General features: G+C 33.8%; 2 long non-coding RNA genes across 2 annotated transcripts in view; one reads left to right on the top strand and one right to left on the bottom strand.

Annotated features, from left to right (window-relative positions):
- The window catches only part of LOC120619583 (uncharacterized), a 343,052-nt gene that overhangs the window by 76,127 nt on the left and 245,222 nt on the right, over positions 1-21,703 (bottom strand). The window lies entirely within an intron of this gene.
- LOC120619581 (uncharacterized) lies at positions 9,948-20,791 on the top strand. Its single transcript, XR_005657563.1, has 3 exons — positions 9,948-10,176; positions 18,235-18,415; positions 20,581-20,791. It is a non-coding gene; the product is annotated as an uncharacterized LOC120619581 (long non-coding RNA).

The raw sequence follows: 21,703 nt of genomic DNA, 5'->3' as shown, positions 1-21,703 counted from the left end.
GCTGGATTGAGGACAGGAATCTGACACAACCGTGTTTGATTCAAATCTCTGATACTTAGTAGCTGTACGACCTTGGACAAGTCAATAACTTCATTATCTCAGTTCTCTCCTCTTTGAAGTGGGGAAATGTGCCTAACCTATGAGTCAGGTGTGCAAACTCTACAAGGTGCCTGAGAGTGAGAGAGGAGGGCATGGTCAAATGCAGCTAAAGCAAGAGAAAAAATTTTTCCTCAGGGGAAAAAATAGAAGAAAGTTGTGATATCAGAAAGAAAGGAGATTGATGAATAAGTCAAAGACATGATTTATGTTTCATGATAACTTACCTCTGGTCAACATTAAAGCATAAATAGACACCTCTGGTCTAACTCTTTTGTTATATAAACTAATCTGTTAAAATGGGTTATCTCCTTTAATGATAATTATTAAATAAATATAAAAATCGATGACTTGTAGAATCAATACAACAGACCTCATTATTAATAATTTCAAGGTTAACAAATAATGCTTGTATTATTGCATAGGTAATGGTGATTTATGCTTTAAAAGCATCCACATTTAATGCTTTAATAGCATTTATTGTTATTCAAAAGTGAATAAAATATATACACTTTTAACCAAGAAAGTATGCTTGAGATTTAACCTCATTGTAATTGAAAACTTCTTGAAGATTATTTTAATTCATCTATCTCATTTTACTCCTTATGTTTAAATCTGATTTCAAATAATTTCAATTCCTCTTAATTGTCCTTTTGAAAAATAAAGGTTAGTTTCAAATGCCATGGACATATTTGGATGGCCACTGTGAATCTGAATTTGAAAATGGTCAAATTCATGCTCAGATTAGAGTGATCTATTTTGAAACACTAGGAAGTATGAGATGAAAATAGACACATATAGTATATAGTGCACACACACACACACACACACTCTCTATATATGTATGTATATGTATGTATATGTACATATAGCTATATATAAATACATAATTGTGCATGTATTTGTGTGTGTATCTTCATTATACCCTTTCATGTTTTAGAGTCAAGTAAACCATTGCCCCCTGAAGATTGCTGGACAGAATATGTACCTAACTACATGGTAGGTAGTATATTTCACGATTTGGGTAAATAATCTAGGTTTCAATAAAGAATACTCGAAGGGTTGGAAAACAATGGAAAGGATTTTAGCACAAGCTCACACAGGTCAAAGATTAAAGGATAATATCACTAAACCACTCTGATCTCTCTCTTTATTTATTTTTTTGGAACATCTGCCTTTTTTTCTCTTTCATCCTAGACTTCTTGGTCACATACTGCTCTTCCTAAGCACATAAATTAACTCTGAATTATTTTGTAAACAGTTTCCCTTTAGTCCAGAAGAAATTAAACTGCTTCTTGCAGCACTTGAATGTTATTAAACAACCCGTGTGTGCAGTGTGAATTCCAATATTATCTAGAACTTGGAAGAAGAGAGTATTTGTAAGTTCCTTCTTTATTTTCCAAGTTAGAATTCATTTTAAGCACTAATATAAAATTAAGCTTAACTTTCAGTAGGATGAATAAAGTTGAATTAGCTCTGATATTCTGCAGTAAATGTATAAAACTTTAAAGACTGCAATTTTTGTGCTTCTTTCAAAATATCTTTTACAAATAATAGCCAGATGAATTATATTTAAGAGACAAAGAAATGCACAGGCAACAAAGTTTGGCAACGAACTTAATCCATTTTATATTGCTTAAGATAATTAGTGACATCAAAAGATGTATTTCTACTTCAAGATTTTTGTTTCTCATTCTGAACTCATATTCAATGCTCAGAAATATTTTACTAAATGAAGAATGCTGTCAAATTGAAGAAAGGAAAAAATTAAAAGGGAGATCATTTGAAGCAGAATAACTGAGGAAAATTATTGACATGAAACTCGTAAAGAGCTCATCTCTTGAGCACATCATTTTTTTCCCAAGGTTTGGTCATGATGACTAGCATTCGACATCTTCCATCTTTGAACAGAGGTCAGATTTTTGCATAACTATCTGCCTAGAGGTCGTTGTGGCGGCTACTTGAAAATTACTGTTATTGTTGAGCTAGGTTATATTTTTCATGGATGACTTGGAAGGTAGAAAATCTGATTACTTCATTAGTTAAAATATAAATAAAAAATGTGGCAAAAAGTTTGCTGTTCTTAATAGGATTTTATACCACTCTATGACGTGTAACTCTCAAATATTTCTTGAAGACTGATCCATCCAAGCTTCATTTTCATGAAAAATCCATGACCAGAAGTACAGCATTCAGTGAATGATAAACTCCATGATGATGAGCTTTCATGGATCATAGAAAGACATGCTTTGGGGAGAAAAACGGGGGGTGAGTGGAGTGGTAATCATGAACCTTGGTTGTAATGAAATCTCGGATGGCACGTTTTAACTGCATTTATTATGTAAAGTTATCTTATCTTTCATTATAGTTTGTCTTTGATTTATAGATAGGTTCTTTTTTCTAGTACTAAACGTTCATTGGCTTTTCACTATAATAGTGTCATAAAATGTTCACCAAGACACGCTAATTTTCCATCTGGAATACCTTAGTCAGTTGCACAGGCCTCTATAGTATATGTACACATTCAACTCAGTGAGCCCATTCCCAGTGAATAAGCATCAGATTAGGGCCACAGTTACATGCACTGGTAGTCATTATTCACTTCCATTGTTTTCTTAATTTCCAGAATAAAATACAGTGCATTTGACAATTAGATTTCTGACTTTTATTTATGCACACATTTTAATTTGAAGTCATGAGATGCAGCTCTCCTTTTTACACAAAACAGTAGTTGACTGTCTTTTGTAAAGTGAAAAACAAAAACCACCTTTCAGCTCAGAATATGTGAGATAAAAATAATGATCACAGCAGGTAAATATAGTATAATGTTCTCTACTTTAATAATCCCTGAAATGTTTCCTTTGACCCTTTACCTTTGTTCTTGAATATTTTTATATATGTAATGTAAAGTAAGGGAATTTTACTAAAAAGGTGATAAAATGTATATTCTGTGTTATGAATAAGTATGTCTTCAAGTATCACACAATGTTAAGAATCACAACACTCAGATAAAAGGTTTAGGATAATGACATTCACACTTTTAATAAAATAGCAATGCAATTGCAATTTAAGGAGCAGGCAGTTGAAAAAATGTCCCTGGATATTGCTATTGTTTCCTTATCTAAAATAAAATCTAAACAGATACAGTGAAATATTTTCATTGTTTATCTTTATGGGAATAAGCTTAATACACATATTTTTCGTATTTGCTGAATGTAATTGGTTTTGATTTTTTTTAGGGGGGCGGGTTCTGATTTGTCCTAAATCTATACAGTCACAAAACATGTTATCATAGAATTCTAGCATACAGAAAAAAGTATTTAAGAAAATTATTATGATTTTTTTTACCATGTAAAGTAAAAAGGAGCAAAAAGGAAGAGTACATACAATAGAATAATCAATATGGGGCTTATTGTATTACTGCCCAATAGAGATAATTTTAACAGGCGTTGGCATTATCAGTGAGAGAACACCTTTTATTCTCATCATTGGCTTAAAAACCTTTACTTCAACATCTAAAGCTGCTTGTCAGTGAAATAGCTGGGCTGTTTCATTAAGTACAGAACCACTAGGCTGTCATTTTCAGATTTAATCCATGAGAAATAATTGCATTTTAACATTCCCAAATTATTATGTCAGGTTTATAATAGTTATAAGATCACCATAGCACTGTAAAGTTTAGAAAGAAAAAAAAAAAAAAAGCCTGTCCTCAAGTGCTCTATTCTATACTAATGCAAAATGATTTTTTACTAGATGTCACACAATATTTCAATTATTTTCTCAGTGGAAGCCTCCTTTACCTTCCCTCTCACATTGATGTGCCACAGGGTATAGGTTTCACCATTTGATGGTGCTGTTTTTTCTTTTTTAATTTGTGCTTAAATATATATATTTTTTGTTTCAATGTTCCTATGGACCGAATTCCAGAGTTGGAGCATCTAAGCTACTTTCGCACCCCAGATCTCCACTCTGAGTTTCTGACCTATTAGACAATATCACTCTCTATTTGGATGTCACCTTTCATAGATTTCATGTCATAAGTTACAGAAATTATTTCTCTTCTACTTAATACCAATCCCACCTCAGGTCTTGTTTGCTATCCCAATTAATGTTTCTGTTGTCTTCCCAGTGACTCAAAACAATCCTAATCTTCATCCATGACATCTACCTACATTCTTCGTATCACCAACTGCTACATCTTTTAAATTTCTATTTCCTACATTTCACTTCTATCTATTGCTTCATCTTATTCTCTTAGTTAAGACACTTGCACTTGGATTTTTGCAACAGGATCTCATGTATTCTGTCTCCATCCTTGCCTCTCTTAAATCCATTCTTCATTCTTTAGCCAGTTGAACTTGACAATCAATGTTTGCCAAAACTATGGCCATGGGTCAAATCCAGCCAGCCACCTGTTTTGGTAAATAAGATTTTACTGTGATACAACCATGCTCATTTGTTTACATCTTATCTATATAGCATTTGTGTTACAAAGGTAGAGTTGAACAAATGATCCAAGGAGCTTAAAGTAGTTACCATCGCCCTTTGCAGAACAAGTGTGCTGACTCTTATTCTAAATCATCTAGTTCTTCCACTCAAAACCTTTCAATGATCTTCCACTATCTGCAGGATAGAAGTCTCATAACAACCTTCAGGCTCAGCTCTCAACACTTTCTTATTCAAAATTGATGCAACCCTACGCTAAACTACAGTCCTTGACTTATTGCCTACAGTCACCAGCCATTAAAAGATTGGTAAACTACCTCTCATCTTGCACAACTTGATAGCAATATTTCCTTTTATGGACAATTCCTTTGACTCTGTAAGTATATGGTATGCATTCTTAATACACGAACCCAGAGCTTTCTGCACTTGCCCCCACCAAAACACATGCATGCTGCAATATATTTACCTATTACTTTTGCCTCCCTGTTAAACTGCTTCTCAAAACACTAATAGTGCTTGGCTCACTGCAAGAACTCAGCATTGTTTGTTAATAAATAAATGCTATTTGTGTCTTTATATTCCCAATCCTTTCCTACAATAAACTTTAATGACACTTATTTAAAAGTTCTTAGTTTCAGTGTGTTGAAAACTATTAAGATATAGACTTGCCTTGGGCCAGTTAAGCAGATGCGATAACAAATAATATTGCATAATAGTTAAAAAAATATCTAATACTTTATAAAGTGTTTTCCCTTATATTTTCTCACTAAATTTGTTCTCACGAACAGCTTTGTGTTGGCAATCCTCTAAACTCATTCAGATGTAATGTTCGGCTTTGTAGAATGATATAAAAATGACTTGAAAAACTGATGTCGTGGATTCTTGCAAAGCATGAACATAGTGCATGGATTATAATAAAAATATATTGTAATGAAAGTTAGTTTTCAAGCTCAGCATTCAGTTCTCTTATTTGCTAAAAATTTATCCCAAGGTCAATTTTCTTTTAGTTTTACCTCTATTTCAGTCTCCTGCTGTTCTTAAAAATGCTTTACTCTTCTGTTTGAAAACAGAAAAAAATATTGTTTTACCCTATTATTTTTCTTTAATACTAAAGCCTATCAATATATTTTTCTTCAAGCTATGACTGAAAATAAAAGGTTTTGTTCTATCTTTGAGCACATAATTTACTTTAATTTTCCTTCTTGATTTGGATGTGACATGATATTTGCTTTGAGTTGAAAACACCTGTAATATATGCACACAAAGATATTTGCTTTAGATGATTATCTAATGATGTCTTCTACTTCTAAACATTGATTTAAATAAATTTTTATTCAGGATATATTATTATGAAAACACAGTAGGTTTCTATTACACTAGACAATCGTTTTATACAATTAGAAGGATTTAAAAATCACCTATAAGCTTCTTAGAAATCCTTATCCCAATACCCCAACACCAATTCTTCCAATTCATTATGTCTAATGTACGGTCTAAATACCAATTTTTAACAAGTACTTCAGTAATTCTAATACAGTTGGTCCAGTTGAGAAACAATGAATAAAACTAATGTTTTTTTTTGAAAACATTTCTTGTGTTTGCATTAAATTAGTTTTAAAGTATGTGACATTATTTGAATTTCTAACCTGTAAAAATCAGCATAGCTCAGTCTTCACTCCTTCACTCCTTCTGTGCTAACTTTAATGTAAATTTTAATTTTTGTATATTTTAGTAATAATGTGTTTCCAATACACAAATAATTTATGCTCATTGTAGACCAAAAAAAGAAAAGAAAGTTAACTTAAATAAACAATAAATGGAGACGGGTGACTTAATAATCCCTCCAAATTAGCAACTCATATTTTATGTCTTCTGGTGTGCACATATGCACTGAAATTACCTGAAAAAAACATATTAATAGATCATCCCTGTTCCTCTAAGAAGCATTCCTTTTCCCACACTCAGTCTATGATTTTAGTAAAGAACTGCTCAGATAGAAATGAAAACATGCCAATTTAAACAGTTTTAAGCTAAAGGAAAATTATTGGATTACAATATAGGGAAACTGGAGTAAAACTGGCTTCAAACACATTGGATCTAAGGCCTCGAGGGTATTCAGATTGCTCTCTCTTTCCTCCACCCTCTGTTGGTTAGATAGGGTGCTTTTCCGTGGCTCCAGTCCCAGGCAGGCTCCTTCTTTACAGTAATGACTCTACTAATTAGTTGTGGAGAAAATCATGTGATGGAAAACTCTCCCATGATTACTGCCTGTGACTCTTAGTGAAGATATTGCAAAGAGACACACTATTTCAAGTATAGTCACTAAGCTAGTTGAATGGAAGATCACATTTGCTACCAAACACCTTTGCAACGTCAAAGAAGGAAAAGCAGAAAAGAGGGTAAGAGAAATAGGAAGTTAGAAATATCTATCCATTAGACCTTGAGTCCACTGTATTTGAAGCAAGATTCATACCATGAATTTCCCTGTTTCATGATCCAGTAAATTTCTTTTTAACTCAATCTAATTTAAATTGATATGTCACTTCCATCCAGAAAGGTCTTTACTAATACATACAGTTGTTCCTTATTATTCACGGATTCTGTATTTGCAAATTTGTCTACTTGCTGAAGGTATTTGTAACCCCCAGATCAATACTTATGGCACTTTCTTGGTCATTCACAGATTCACACAGTGTTAAGAAAAAATTGAGTCACTTCATGTGCATGTTCCCAGCTGAAGTCAAACAAGGTGACATTCTGCTTTTTGTTTCAGCTCTCATACTATAAACAAGGTTCCTTTTCACTATCCACTTAGTGTCATTTTTTCATCTTTTTTGTGCTTTTTGGTGATAATTTCCTTGTTTAAAATAGTCCCCAAGCATAGTGCTAAAGTACTGTCCAGTGAGCATCCCTAAGCCCAAGAGTGTTGTGACTTGCCTTACAGGAAAAAATATGTGTTAATATTTCATTCAGGCATCAGTCATATGTGCTGTTGGCTGTGAGTTCTGTTAATGAATCAACAACAGGTATTAAACACAGTGAATCTTTAAACAGAAACACACATCAAACAAGATTATGTGTTGATTGGTTAATAAAAACTTTGTGACCAGGTGCTGCCAGGAACCTAACTCTGTACTTCCTCTAGAAGTAGTGGCTCAGTGTTCACTAATTAAGGTGAATAATAAGTATCAACTTCATGTATAAGACACTATAGATTCTGTTTTGCAAACTTTTATTTTTCTTAAAACTATAAGTAGTAATACTTATAGATAATACTTAATATTATTTTACTTAACACTATAGGAAAATATTTTTATGTAATTACATAGCTGTATCATCATATTGGTTATTGCATAGCATTGTATTGTGTTGCATTGAAGAATCATAATATATTAACATCATATCTCCTAATATTAGAATTGAAGTATATTCCAATATTTTCTATTAAAAATTTATATACTCATCCAAAAATAGATTTCTCTAGGAAAATTCCTAGAAGTGGAAATCTAAGATTGGAGTATTTAATACTTTCGTTATACATTGAAAATATTTCATATATATTAATATATATTTTTATGTGTATATTCAGAATAATTATGATAACTGCTTTTCGTCAAACTATTTTCAATACTCTGCATTGTTATTCTGTCTTGTTATAAGTGAGTTGGGAAAACATGTTGCCTTGTTTTAATTTACACTTCATTGGCACTGTTGAGTAATTATTGTATTCTTATCCAGTTTGCATTTGAGTATTTGCACGTGTTTTTTTGTTTGCACATGTTTGTGTACATGTGTCCTTGTAAGTTACTGTGAGTATTAGGAGCCCAGTATATAATTTTTTCACTAAAGTACATGGTTCCTGCTTAGTGAGACCAGCTGCATTCATTAGAGAGCTTTTCTTTGCCCTTGTCATATGAGTTGCAAATATTTGAGTTACTTATTTGTCCTCTAATATAGCTTATATTTTCGTGGCATTAAATTATTTTAAATGTGTATTCAATCAAATGTATCAACATTCACTTTTATTTCCACCTCTGAGGCTTTGTTATTTTACCATCTTTCACATTTCTGTTTTATTTTTAGTATTTATTCCTGTTTTCCAGAGCTATTACTAAGGTACATCTTCTTACACATTTTTCTCCTCTATCAATAGGATTTGGAGAGGGAGGAAAGATCGATTCCTGTGTTTTATCTGGCATTTTGGATAGCAGGTCCCAGCACTTTTATCTTTTAATTTATGAATTGATGACTAATGTTACTGTTTTCTCATTACTGGAGCATTACTGCATTCCTGGAAAATATATATGTACTCACACACACACACACATATACATACGCACATTCATAATGATATCTTAATATTGTGCTGGATTCACTTTGCTAATTTGTTTTAGGAATTTAAAAATTATAAATGTACACACATAAATATACACACATATTAAGACTTTGAGAGTGTTTGCTGGAATTTTCTGTTCCTTACTTTTTTGGAATGGATTGCCTCTACTGTTGTCCACATCTGGTGTCTTTTTAGGGGCTGCTTTTAAAATATATACAGTTATTTCATAATTATTAGTCTAAGTCTAATAAGGCTTCCTAATTAAATTTTGTATAAATTTTAAGATATTTTTCTTTAAGAATTCAATATTCTATTAATATTTATGCTTATTAGAATTAAGTAGAGCTGTCTTTCTCATTTAATTTTTAACAACTTTATATAGATAATGGCTTGAACTTTTATTCAGTTATGTTTTTAAAATTATTTCAAAATTTGTAGATTTTTATTGCAATTTGCTTTAACAACTTGACACATATTATGTACCTGAGTGTTTAATCATTTAATATTATTTCATTTAATTCTCACTACAAGCCTATGAGATAATTTCTTTTATTATTTCTATTTTAGAGAAGGAAAAACTGAGGCACAGAGAGATTAAGTAACTTGTTTATACTCACACGACTAGAAAGTGGAATAAACAGAGCTGTGTTTCACTAGGGTTTAAAGCTTTATTGCTTTAAGCACTTATTCTGTTGGAAGGAAGGACACTTTAACGAGGGATAATTGAAAAATATTATAAAAAGTCCATTGGCTACACACACACACACACACACACAATTTTTTTTAAACCTTTCAAAAACTTCTGTTTACTTAATTTCGAAAAACAGTTCACTTGTTAAATAGTCATTATCTATTTTCAAGTGATAAAAAAAAAAAAAAAAAAAAAGTTGAAATAAAAGGAAGAAAAGAATTAAATAGGAAAACTGCTTCTCTTAAATAGAGAAAATTGTTTTTATTGTTTTTATTGGTAACGCTCTAGGCGGCAGCGCTTAGGAGCCCGGTGACCTTAAGCGCCACAGGGCCATTAAAAGTAATGAGCTGTGAGCTCAAGCCAATGACTAATGAAAAGGCAATGCCTTCTCAGGGGCTTTTGCTGTAACATCCAACATGAATGTATTAGTACCAGTAGATGAAACATGACGAATACTAAATATTATTTGCATAATGGATGAAGCTTGGGAAGCAGTTCCAGATGGCTGATGAGCACCTTGAGCCAAAAGGAGAATTCTTTTTAAAGCCTCAGTGTACATAAGTCTCACAGGTTAAGATACAAGTCACCAATGTTGCATAAATTTCAGGTATGTACATTTTTACACTACATCTGTATCTTTTATTTTGTGCTTGTTAACCAGTGTTTTTCCAATAAAATTAATAGTTATTAAAAAATACAACTAAAAATTTAGAGCAAATGTAAGGGACTGCTGAATGCTACACTTCTCTTAAATTTTAAATAAAATGAAGTAAACCTTCCCCGCAGAATCCAAATGTGCCACATGCGGATCTTGTGTGAACCAATGAGCTCCATCTCTCAAATAATTCTCATCTCCTAAGAAAACATAATGAATTGGGCCTGTAGACTTATTCAGATCTCGATGCAGATGTCAAAATGACTTATTCAACTATGTTTTGTGAAATTTCTCAATTGTGCCAGTATTTGAATGAAAATTATATACTGCTTTCAATTTACTATACACAGTCTGGCTTGTGGGGGAAAATCCTTTTTTGAAAGTCAATGTGGCTTGATTTAGTTCTTATATAAGGTTCTGTTTCAATTTCTCTCTAGGCAGATGAAATTATTAAACGTCAATTGTATGTGCATGTTAATAGTTCTTTAGGTCTCTTTCTCTTTTTATGATAGTTGTGATTTATTTCTTTATTAACATTTCAATACTAGAAGTATATATATGGATTGAGTATAATATATTCTAATGCAAAGTGTTATGTAAATTTTGGAATTACTGCTGGAAAAAACCATGACGTTTGTAACACAGTCCTCTCCCAAGATGCCTCGAGTCTGGACCCTGTCCACTGTGGCAGCCTGCCCAGACCCACCCTTACCACCCACTCTTCTTCTGCCTCCTCCTCCCTTTATACACAGGAATGCATCATTAAGTAACATCCGCTTCACCTTCAAAAGTTTGCCTCATCCAGGCTGTCTCAGTGAATTTATGACATTGATATCCTGATTTTACCTAAATTAAATTTGATTCTTCGTATGTTTCCTACTTTGGCACTCTTTAAAGGTAATATTATTTACGGTTTTTCGCTAGTAGTGTGAAGTATATCTTTCTTTCAGAATTCAGCTCATTATGATGTTTTAAAATCTATAAGGATTGTATCCCCCTCATCTCACAAATAAATTATAAATGCTTTGATCGTAAAAATAACTATGTCAGCTTTGAAATGACTTGATTTCACTTTTCCTCAACTGCGGAGAATTGTTTCATAATTCCATGATTTTTTTCTCACGACATGACATTATCGATTTGATCACAACCCCTTCCATCCTTGTCCTGCATTGCTCTTTATGGTGGTCATCTCACTTTGCTAGAACCCTGATGAGAACTTGACTGAAGGGATTTATTTGTTCCAAATTAGAAATGTCAGGTAACATAATTTGAGTTACATATGTTACTCAAGAAATGAAATGAAACCGTCACAAAAAGTTTCCAGCACATGTCCGCTTCACTCAAAAACCATTCTTGAGAAATGCTAGTACGGTGTTGTAAAGACCATCAACCACTCCTGGGAATAGGAGTCCGTTCCTTTACATGTAATTTCGGTATTGAGGAAGTACTCTGGTCAAACATATATTTGAATGTTCCATCTAGGAATGGAAACTCATTTTACAGAACACCCATCATTCACTCCTTAACTGATATAATGATACTTTGAGTCCCTATCTTGTGTTACTGAGGCCTCTGGCTCTAGTATGCATCCCTGAGAATGCTACCAAAATATAAGAATGTTCTCTGCAGCCATGCTTCTTTTGTCATTTAAACTACCATATGTGTCACCTGGAGAATGAATAATCTGACCAGAGTATATTGCTCACAGGTTACAAACCTGGGACCGAAACATTCATCTCCTCCCTCCAGCTCCAATGACTTTTCCACAACCAACTCCTGAAGTTTTGTTAGAGCAATCCCTTTGACATGACACCATAGAACGAAAGGGTGGAAAGAAGTAAACATCTACACTACTCATGGAATTCTCTAGATGCTACACAGTGCTCATACATGGAATGGGAGTTTTCCTCATTCTGTTTTAAGAGAACGTACTGGATTAAAACTTCAGATAGGTCTAAATGTGTAGTTAGTAGAAAATCTTTTAAATTTTGTAATCATTTTTATCAATGATTTTTAAAGAAAAAAAAATACTCTTGTTTGGCTTTTCTATTCTTAATATTTCAGTTCTGACACCAGATGTGTGGAGGTTTTTTTCCCCCATACCAGGCAATTCTGTGACACCAGTAGTGTCTTCTACGATTTAACTCAATTCTGACACTTTCTACCTGTAGTCAGCATTAGACCCCACAGGTTAAGGGCTCAGTCCTATAAGACTGCCCCCGATTGCAAGTCCAAGTTATCACCTGTGTTATTGACTAACTGGCTATAAATTGGGAGTTCCCATGACTACCGGCCTGGGGTTGATTAATTTGCTATAGTGCCTCACAGAATTCAGAAAAAAAAAATTACTTCTTCGATTAGTGGTTTATTATAGAGACTATTGAATGATGCAAATGACTAGACAGATGAAGAGTTCATAGAACAAGATCTGGAAGGGTCCCAAGCACAGGAGCTTCTGTGCCTCTGGAGTTTGGGGTATATCACTCTCCTGGTATTTGGGTACTTTCTTGTTCATCAACCCGAAAGCTCTCCAGACCCCATCTTTTTGGGGTTTTTATGGAAGCTTCCCTGTGTAGGCATGGTTGATTAAATCATTGACTGTTGGAGATTAAGTCAATCTCCAGCCCCTCACCCTTCCTGGGAGGTTGGGGGTGGAGTTGGAAGTTTCGACCCCTGATCATGGCTTTAGTTCACTTGTCAATCAATCTCTATCCTTAAAGATTATCCAAAAATCACCTTATTAATATAAACTCATGTGTGGTCGAAAGGAACTTGTTATGACTAACGGAATAAACTCTCTTTACCTTTATCACTCCGAAGCTATTTCAGGAACTGAAGGCAAAACTAAATATTATAACTAAAGATGTCCCTACAGCTCTCATATAGAAAATTATAAGGGCTTTAGGAGCTATGTGCCTGGAATTGTGGATGAAAACCAAAAAATACATTTCTTATATATACATCATAATGATGAGTACTGAATTAAAATGGATCTCATTTTTAAAACAAGTAGTATATAAAAAATTGGCATGAAATGTACAATTCCTGATATTCTAAAGGAGGTATAGATATAAATTCTAGGTTATTCCTTTTGATTATAACTTATCTTTTGATTTTTTCTTATTATATCTATACTATAAATATAGTTTTATTTTAAAAGAAGATATATAGAAAAATTAAATAGCATTAATAAGGAAGTAACTCTAGCTAAAGATAATAATTTTGAAATCTGTATAATGATAGTTTTGTTCTTCTGGCAAAGGCTGTAATACTACATGGAGAGTTACACAGCCTTCTTCTCTAACTTATCACTATGGCTCCACGTTAAAGTTCCAGAAGCCGTTATTCATGAAACACAAACATTAATATGTGTCACTTGAATAAAATTACCCATGGTCAAATAATTTGATAAAATGATGAGTCGAACTATGTTTGACTGTTCTTTTTAATGCAGAACTTCTAAAAACTTTGTATATTAACATGCATACTGCTCATGCAATAGGTTTTCTCAGGAGGCAAAGCATGTCCCTCTTTTAATTGATATTAATTTATTATATATGAGTATATGTATACATGTGTACATATTTATTTACTTACGATTTTTTAAACAAAGTGATTATATTCAAAGACTGAAGCAAACTGCCATAGCATAAAAGTAGCTGCAATAAAATTCTGCTTATGAACTACACTGGCAGAACACAGAGCCTGGATTCCAGATAAATAAAATTTAATGTCAAATTGCTAAAGATAAAGTTTGTTTGTTTAGTTGTATGGTTGTGTGGGTCTCAGTGAATTTGGGCTGGCAATTTATCTTACACAGGTGTCCACTAATGCCTATAACCCAATCTGTACTTCAATACCTGGGGAAGATTCTTTGTAAATCTGAACCATTTTCATTAACATTTATATCTAAACTCTAATAAGTTATTATCAATTGTTTAGACTGATTGTCACATGCTGGCTATAGCTTTCTTCTTGACTTATTTTACTCATTTGTAAGATTCAAGCAGAGAATTGTTATTATCTTGATATTTGCATATTTCTCTTGTTGCTGACTGAAGCTCGTTAATAGTTTATAAGCTAAAACAAAGGGGAAAAAAAGCAAATGAGACACATTTGTCTATACCTGTTTTATTAATCCATAATTAAAATGAAAGCCATGCAGAATATAAAATTGAACAAGACAGGGTCCCTGCCTTCGGTATGCTTTACATAGAGTAATAACCCAGTGATGAGAAATAGAGGTGGGGTAAGATCATTTATTGCAGCTATGGAAAACTCCACAGCGTCAGTCTTATTTTGCTGTCGCAAAGAGGCCACTGAGTGATTCAGGGAGGGAGTAAATTAGTAGAAAAGAGGGGAAAATCACTTATATTGACTCTCATGCCAAAACAGACAGGAGGTTCATGTATATGCAGTTGACTCGTGGCACCTTTTTCTACTTTGCCTATTCAGTACCAGATCAGATGAGAGAAAAATTATCTTACCCTTCTTTTCTTCTGTTTTGTTTTGTAAGAATACTTGCCAGGCATTTTAATTTGATTTCTCACTGTATTACTTGGAGATGGGAGAACAGAATTATAAAGTGTGATTTTATAGCATTTCTGTTTTAGGAATTATATTAGTGGAAGGAGAATAGAAATTCATTTAAGCAAAATGAGAGCATTTATTTGTATTTAATGTAATACCCAGGTGAAATGCCTAAAGCAGTCTTAAATCCAACAAATACATAGGCAGATTTTGATAGAAAGTTTTTTAAAAAAGATCTGCATCCGATTTTATTTGATTAACAATACAATCAAAATTGAAGAGGCTCAGTAAGAAAGATTGATGTTTAAAAGAAAGTATTTTAAATAATTATGTTTGAAATTGTTTAAAAGGAAATAATTCCACTCGAAATAGTATCAAAATAATAACACATTTTAGAATATACTGAATAAAGAAATACAAGACTTGCACAATAAGAATAATGAAACATTAATGAGGGAAACAGCCCCCCACAAGAATTATCCAGTCCCAAATGCCAATAGTTGAGAATTAGAAGTAGAGAAACATTGCTTCAAGAGGTAATTTTTGAGCTAAGGTCTGAATGACAAGGAACCAGTTATGCAAATATCTCATAGAAGAATAATTCAAGTAAAGGGAACAAAAATTAGAAAAGTTCTGAGATGGGAAAAGAGCCCAGTATCCATAAAGGACAGCAAATATCGCTAGTCTGACTGGAACGCAATGAGTGCTGGGAATAAAGGACCAGATAATGACAAGAAAGACGGTAGGGACCAGATTCAAAATATCTTCACATATGAGATAGAGTCATGTATGAAATGTTAATGTGGTTGAGTAGGTTTTTAACTGGTTGAATGAAATTCAAATGCACACAGCATTCACAACTTGGAGGACAGCCAGCAGCATTGCACTTGCTTTCCTTAGCAAGCCATTGTCCTCATTTCAAGTCATTTACTTGGATGAGGACAAAGAAGGCCTGTTATCAAATCTGTGGCTGACAACAAGCTCAGGGAGATAACTAATACAGGGGATGACAGAATCAGGATTCGAAAGCATCTTGACAGATTAAAACAGTAGGTTGAGTCTAAGAAGATGACATTTAATAAAGATAAATGTGATATCCTGCGCTTGGGTCAGAAAGCATATGGTTCAAAGAAGTAAGGGAGAGGCAAGGCTGGACAATAAATTGGGTTAAAATGTTAGAGGCATTTTTGCCAAGTATAAGATTAATGTGAGTCAGCAGGGTGATTGAGTCACCACTGAAGTCAACGTGGGCCTCAGATGCATTAATCAAAATGTGATATCCCCAACCAAGAAGACCTCACTCTGTATCTTGAACATTCTGCCAGATCAGACATTCAGAAGAAAGTTGACAAACCAAGTATGATAAAAGCTCAGAAAAATGAGAATGAAGTATCTTGAAACGAATGCATATTTCTCTTGTAAAAGATTACTGATAGTTCACATATTGGAAGATCAGTTATCTTTATGAGGAATCAGATTTTTTTGGAGACAAGAAGTTTGAACTTAGATCAGTAGAAGGAAAATATAAGTGGTCATTTAGAGTAAATATTGAAAAGACATTTCTTACAATGGTAGTTGCCCCCAAATTCAGAAGGCTGCTTTTTATGATGGTGAGTTCCTTCCCACTGAATGTTTGCAAGCAGAGGCTGGAGGAAACGCTCAAGGAGAGTGTCTGGGGAATCTATGCATGAGCACTAAAGGATCTATGAGGTCCCTATCCATTTCTAAGATTTTACTTTTTAGTAATTTGCTTGCAAAGTTTGAACTATTTTTATTATTATTCCTATTATCCTTATTCTTCTTATTATTATTATCATTATTATTGTTGTTGTTGTTTATAGCTTGGTCTTTTTACCCATACACAGCCCAAATGCATTTTGTAAAAAAAGGTTAAATGCCAGCTAATGGATAGAAGCCAGGGGTCAGCAAATAGACTTCTAAATAAATTGTTTCATTGCAACCACATTTTGTTTTATTGTATTGTTTGTTGTTTTTCTCAAGTCTGTTGTGATCTAAACAAAAATGTTCATTTTTAGAGACCTCTCTTTTAAGTGGGTCTAATGTTCCTTGATCCTGTTCTAACCACTAGGTGTTTAAAGAACTCGATTTGAAATCAGTGCCATGCATCACAGAATTCAATGTCTGAGCTGGAAAGAATGAGTTTGTTTCTTATACTGGTGGAAAAGACCTTCATAGGTCACTTGCGACAAATCACCTGAGAGCCACAATTCTTTGTGACTTACAGGGAAATGCCAGAGCCATGGGTGTGAATTAAACATCCAAGCTTGTCTGGTCACCTATTAGCAATTACGGCCACCAGTTTCTCTTTGTAGAAGGTTAAAAACTGTAGAGTTGAAATTAGCTTCAAGTGAATTTAGTCTTGTTTCATTTTACTCTTATTATTGTGCCTATCCAGAATTTAAGCTGATGGGAAAAAAAAATTAAGACAATAAAGTGAATAAGTTGCTACAAAAAACTGTCTTAATAATATTCCTCTCACGTAAAGGAAAGTATGGAAGTTCAATGAAAGGCCTTTACTGTAACTCATTTAAATCCGGCACTGTGTTTTTATTTTACTCAGAATTACTTAACATTTTCTTTGCCGCAGCAAAGATTTTCTGACCTTGGTCTTCTAGGACTTTTCCATTCAAATGTACTAGTAGATTTCTAATATGTGTGTATTTTCTGTGGATTTTTTTTTTTTATGAGTGAATCCTTCACATAAGTTTTGTTACTTGGTTGAAACTTAGAAACTTGTTATTTATTTTTAAGCCAACAAACACTCTCATCCTAAATTCCTTGGGTGACATTAGGTTTTATTCTGATATTAAGTACAGATAACATATTTTCTAGATTTCCAAAAAAGATGGCATGAAAACTTCCAGATCTTATCATATATTTTGCCATTGTAATACAACAGCTTTAATTAATCAGTTTTTGCTTAATCAATTTTGTGTCTCTTCTAATTTCTCCTTTAGAAATGAAAAAATAAGGTGTGCTGCTAAATTTAAGTAAATGTTAATCTGGATTTACCACATAATTGAATTCATAGTTCCATCATTTACAGCTCTCCGAAAAATTCTGCATGAGTGTTACTTATCTTTTACATCTCTTAACTTCAGCAAAATATTCTGCCTCCATGTGTACTGTCAGTACAAAGATGATAAAGTACATGGTATTGTCAGGCCTCATTCTCAAGGACAATTAATAAATATCAGAATAACTACATAAAATAGAATTATCCCCATAAAGATTATAATTGGAACTAAAAATCTATTTTAAAAAAATCCATAGAAAAATTGTTAAACACATTCCCTGGTTTTTGCTGACTCTGCCTTATATTTTGGAATTCTTTAAAAGTATTATTGACTATAGATCTGTTTTCTGTACTAATTATCTAAGTTGGAGGAAACATCACTAATTACATTTCAGTAAAACTATGTCGTTTTTACTGTACTGAATGTATTTATTTTCTAGAGCTGCTGCAACAAAGTACCACAAAATGGAGGGCTTAGAACCACAGACACGTATTGTTTCACAGCTCTGAAGGTCAGAAGTCTGAAATCAAGCTGGCAGCACAGCCATACCTCTTCCCCCGAAGGCATTAATGAAGGATCTATCACAGCATCCTCTGAGGTTCCGGAGTTCATTGGCTATGGTAACTTAACCTACGATCTTCACATAGTGTTCTTTTTATAAGAACAGCAGTCATATTGGATTAGGACCCCACCCTACTGCAGAGAGACCTCATCTTAACCTACTAATTATATCTATAACAATGCAATTTCCAAATAGAGCACATTCTGAGGTACTAGGGGTTAAGATTTCAACCTATAAATTTTTAGGGGCCACTCTTCAGCCTATAACACTGAATTTCTCTCTATATAAGAACAGATGATGCTCAGCCTTCTTGAAGTTGGCATGAGCAAGTAGGCAACAGGGTCTGGAAAGGATTTTTCTTCTTGGTATAAAAAGAGAGTGGCATAAAGAAAGTCTTAGCCTCTCTTTCCTGCTTTTATTCTTTGTAGTTTGAGGACATGATGCTTAAAGCTGTCACAGCTGTCTTACTACAATGAAGAAGGCTATCACTGCAAAAAGCTAGGCAAAATAGGGAAAGTGCTAGGGCCCAATGATGTGTAGCCTCTAAGCCAGATCTGAGATGTTCAATGCTCAGGCTCTTGTTATGTGAGAAAAATATACATAGCATTTCAACTCCTTTTAGTTGAGCATTGAAAATATTCTAAAAGTAGTTTTTGATATAAGTTCCTTCGTCCTTCTTTCCTGGGAATTAACTTTTCTTAGCTCACTGTGGATATATTCATTGGTCTACCCAATGTGGACTCCCCAGATAAGCTCTCATTAAGGTTCTGCTCCTCTTCGCTCCTTTGCCTTTGTCTCATTATCTGGACTCCATTTCTCACCTTTGAATTTTAGAGCATCCCAGAGCCTAGTAGAAGAGACTAAGAATGCATTGTAGCTAATATCACAGCAATGTCATAATTGGCTTCTTATTTTATTTATTCCTTCAAGCATTCTATAATTGAATCCTTACCATGTGTCCCTTAGTTAAAGTTTAATGAATGAAACAGAAATATCTCTGGGTATTTGGAGCAAAAATTGATTTAATAAAGGCAATTAAGTTTTTACAAAACCGTTGGAATGTCAGAGAAGTCAGATGGACATCGCTAAAATATCATTAAAGACACAGCCCTGTGGTAATAGTCATGTTCTGGAGATCAAGAGCCTTGACTGCTGTCACTGCCATGCAACATCCACAGAGCCTGTGTCTAGATGTTGGAATGCCTGTTCAGCCATCACTATTGTGTTTAACATTACAGCTCTCTTTGCCAAAAGAAAAAAGAACAGGAAGACAGCCTGAACTTCACTTACACTTCCCAGTTGTCAAGCTATTGCTTCTATTTGGCAAAAATCTAACTTATAGACAGAACCAGCAGGAAGTTGTCTGGAAAATGCTATTTTTAGGTTCCTCAAAATCGTAGCACAAGTAATCTCTTCGAAGATGATATCCATTGACTACAGCCATCACCATATACTAAGGGTGTAGTCTAATAAAAAAAATCTGAATTTTCAAAAAGCTGAACTTCTGATAGGAATAAGATGCCTGCACATAATTTTTAAAGATTATATACCATAGGAAAAGTAAAATAAGGTTAAATGTACACTCGCACTGGGGAAAATGTCATCTGGAGCACAGCAATAGTAGAAAAGGGAGAGAAGACTGAAAGTTCATGGATAATCTGAAAAAATAATGGTTCAAAAATTTGAATTTCATTGAGTAGGAAATGAGGAGCTAATGGTGGTTCTCTTGGCTTGTGTGGTACCCTTTCTTCAGGTTTTTCTGGAACCAGGACGTTACTTCTTGGTCTCCTTTTCCGGTTCCTCCTACTCCTTCCAACTTTAAAAATGTGCAGTTCCTTAGGGACTAGTCCTAGGCTCTCTGCTTTGCTCTCTCTCTATATTATTTCCTTAAGCAAACTTGTCAGTCTCCACAGCCTAAATACTGCCTCTATGCTTATAGCTCTCAAAATTCCATTTCTAGCTGTGACGGTTACTTTATGTGTCAATTTCACTAAGCCAATAGGTACCCGGATATTTGATCAAATGTTATTCTGGGTGTGTCTATGAGGTCATTTCTGGATGAGATTAGCATTTGATCAAATTTGGTAGACGAGATAAAACAGATTGTCTTCAGTGTGAGATTCTCATCCAATCCAATTGAGGTTCTGCATAGAACAAAAAGTTAAATTAGAGACAATTTCTGACTGCCTTCAAATTGAGAAATCTCTGTTTTTCTGTTTTCAGACTCAAACTGAAACATCGGTTCACCTCGGGCCCTGAGCCTGCTGGCTTTCAGAATGAAGTGCACCATCAACTCTCCTGGTTCTCAGGCTTTCGGACTGGGACTAAAACTCTAGAGTGGCTCTCCTGGGTTCAGTATGCCAACTGCAGATCTTGAGTTGTGACAGCCTCCATAATCTTCTCAGCCAATATCTTATAATAAATACCTTTCTTCTCTCCCTCTCTCTCTCTTTCTTGATATAGATATAGATAGTATAGATAGAGATAGAGATAGAGATGATATAGATATAGATGATATAGATATATAGATATAGATAGATATAGATATAGATAGATATAGATATAAATAGATATAGATAAATACAGATATAGATATATCTATAGATATAGATGTAGATATATCTATAGATATAGATATAGATAGATATAGATATAGATAGATATAGATGGATAGATAGCTATCCTATTGGTTTTATTTCTCTGAAGAATCCCAACTAACATACCACATTGGTCCTTTTCCAAAGCTTTAGAACCTACAATAGCCTACCTGACATATTTATATTCATCGACCAAGTTGCTCAAGTCAGAAACCTGGGAAACATCTTCAATTTCTCCAAACATTCATATTTCTCCAAATATTTAGATTTCTCCAAATATTCAGACTTGCCCACATCCAATCCATCAGTAAGTCTACTACGGTTTGCCTCTAAAGTATTTGCCAATCTCTCTGTGTCTCTTTCACTCTGCACCTCTACTGCTACCACCATCTCTTGCTTGCGCTGTTGCAATTATCTTACTGATCTCTATCTCTCCAATTTTGTCCATCTCCAATTCATTTACTCCCCATAAAATACAAATCAGACAGGTCATGTACTCAAACCACTGAAGGAATTCCACCACTTAGAATCTTCGGCACCCCCTCTGACTCCCTTACTGCTTTAATCCTCAGTCCCATTAGCATTTTATGCACCATTAACATATGTGCTTATCTTCTTCATATTTCAAGACTTCACTCACACTGTTTCTTTTTCTTGTTTTCTATGATGTTGGACTGCCTGGATCCTTCTCATCCTTCAACTTAAATCTAAAAGTCATTTTGTTATTTTGAGAATTTCTTAGTATTATC

Source organism: Pteropus medius, unplaced genomic scaffold (assembly GCF_902729225.1).
Source record: "Pteropus medius unplaced genomic scaffold, Ma_sr-lr_union100, whole genome shotgun sequence".
NCBI classification, from domain to species: Eukaryota; Metazoa; Chordata; class Mammalia; order Chiroptera; family Pteropodidae; genus Pteropus; species Pteropus medius.
Note: the sequence above shows the minus strand (reverse complement) of the source record. Positions and strands in the feature narration are given on the sequence as shown.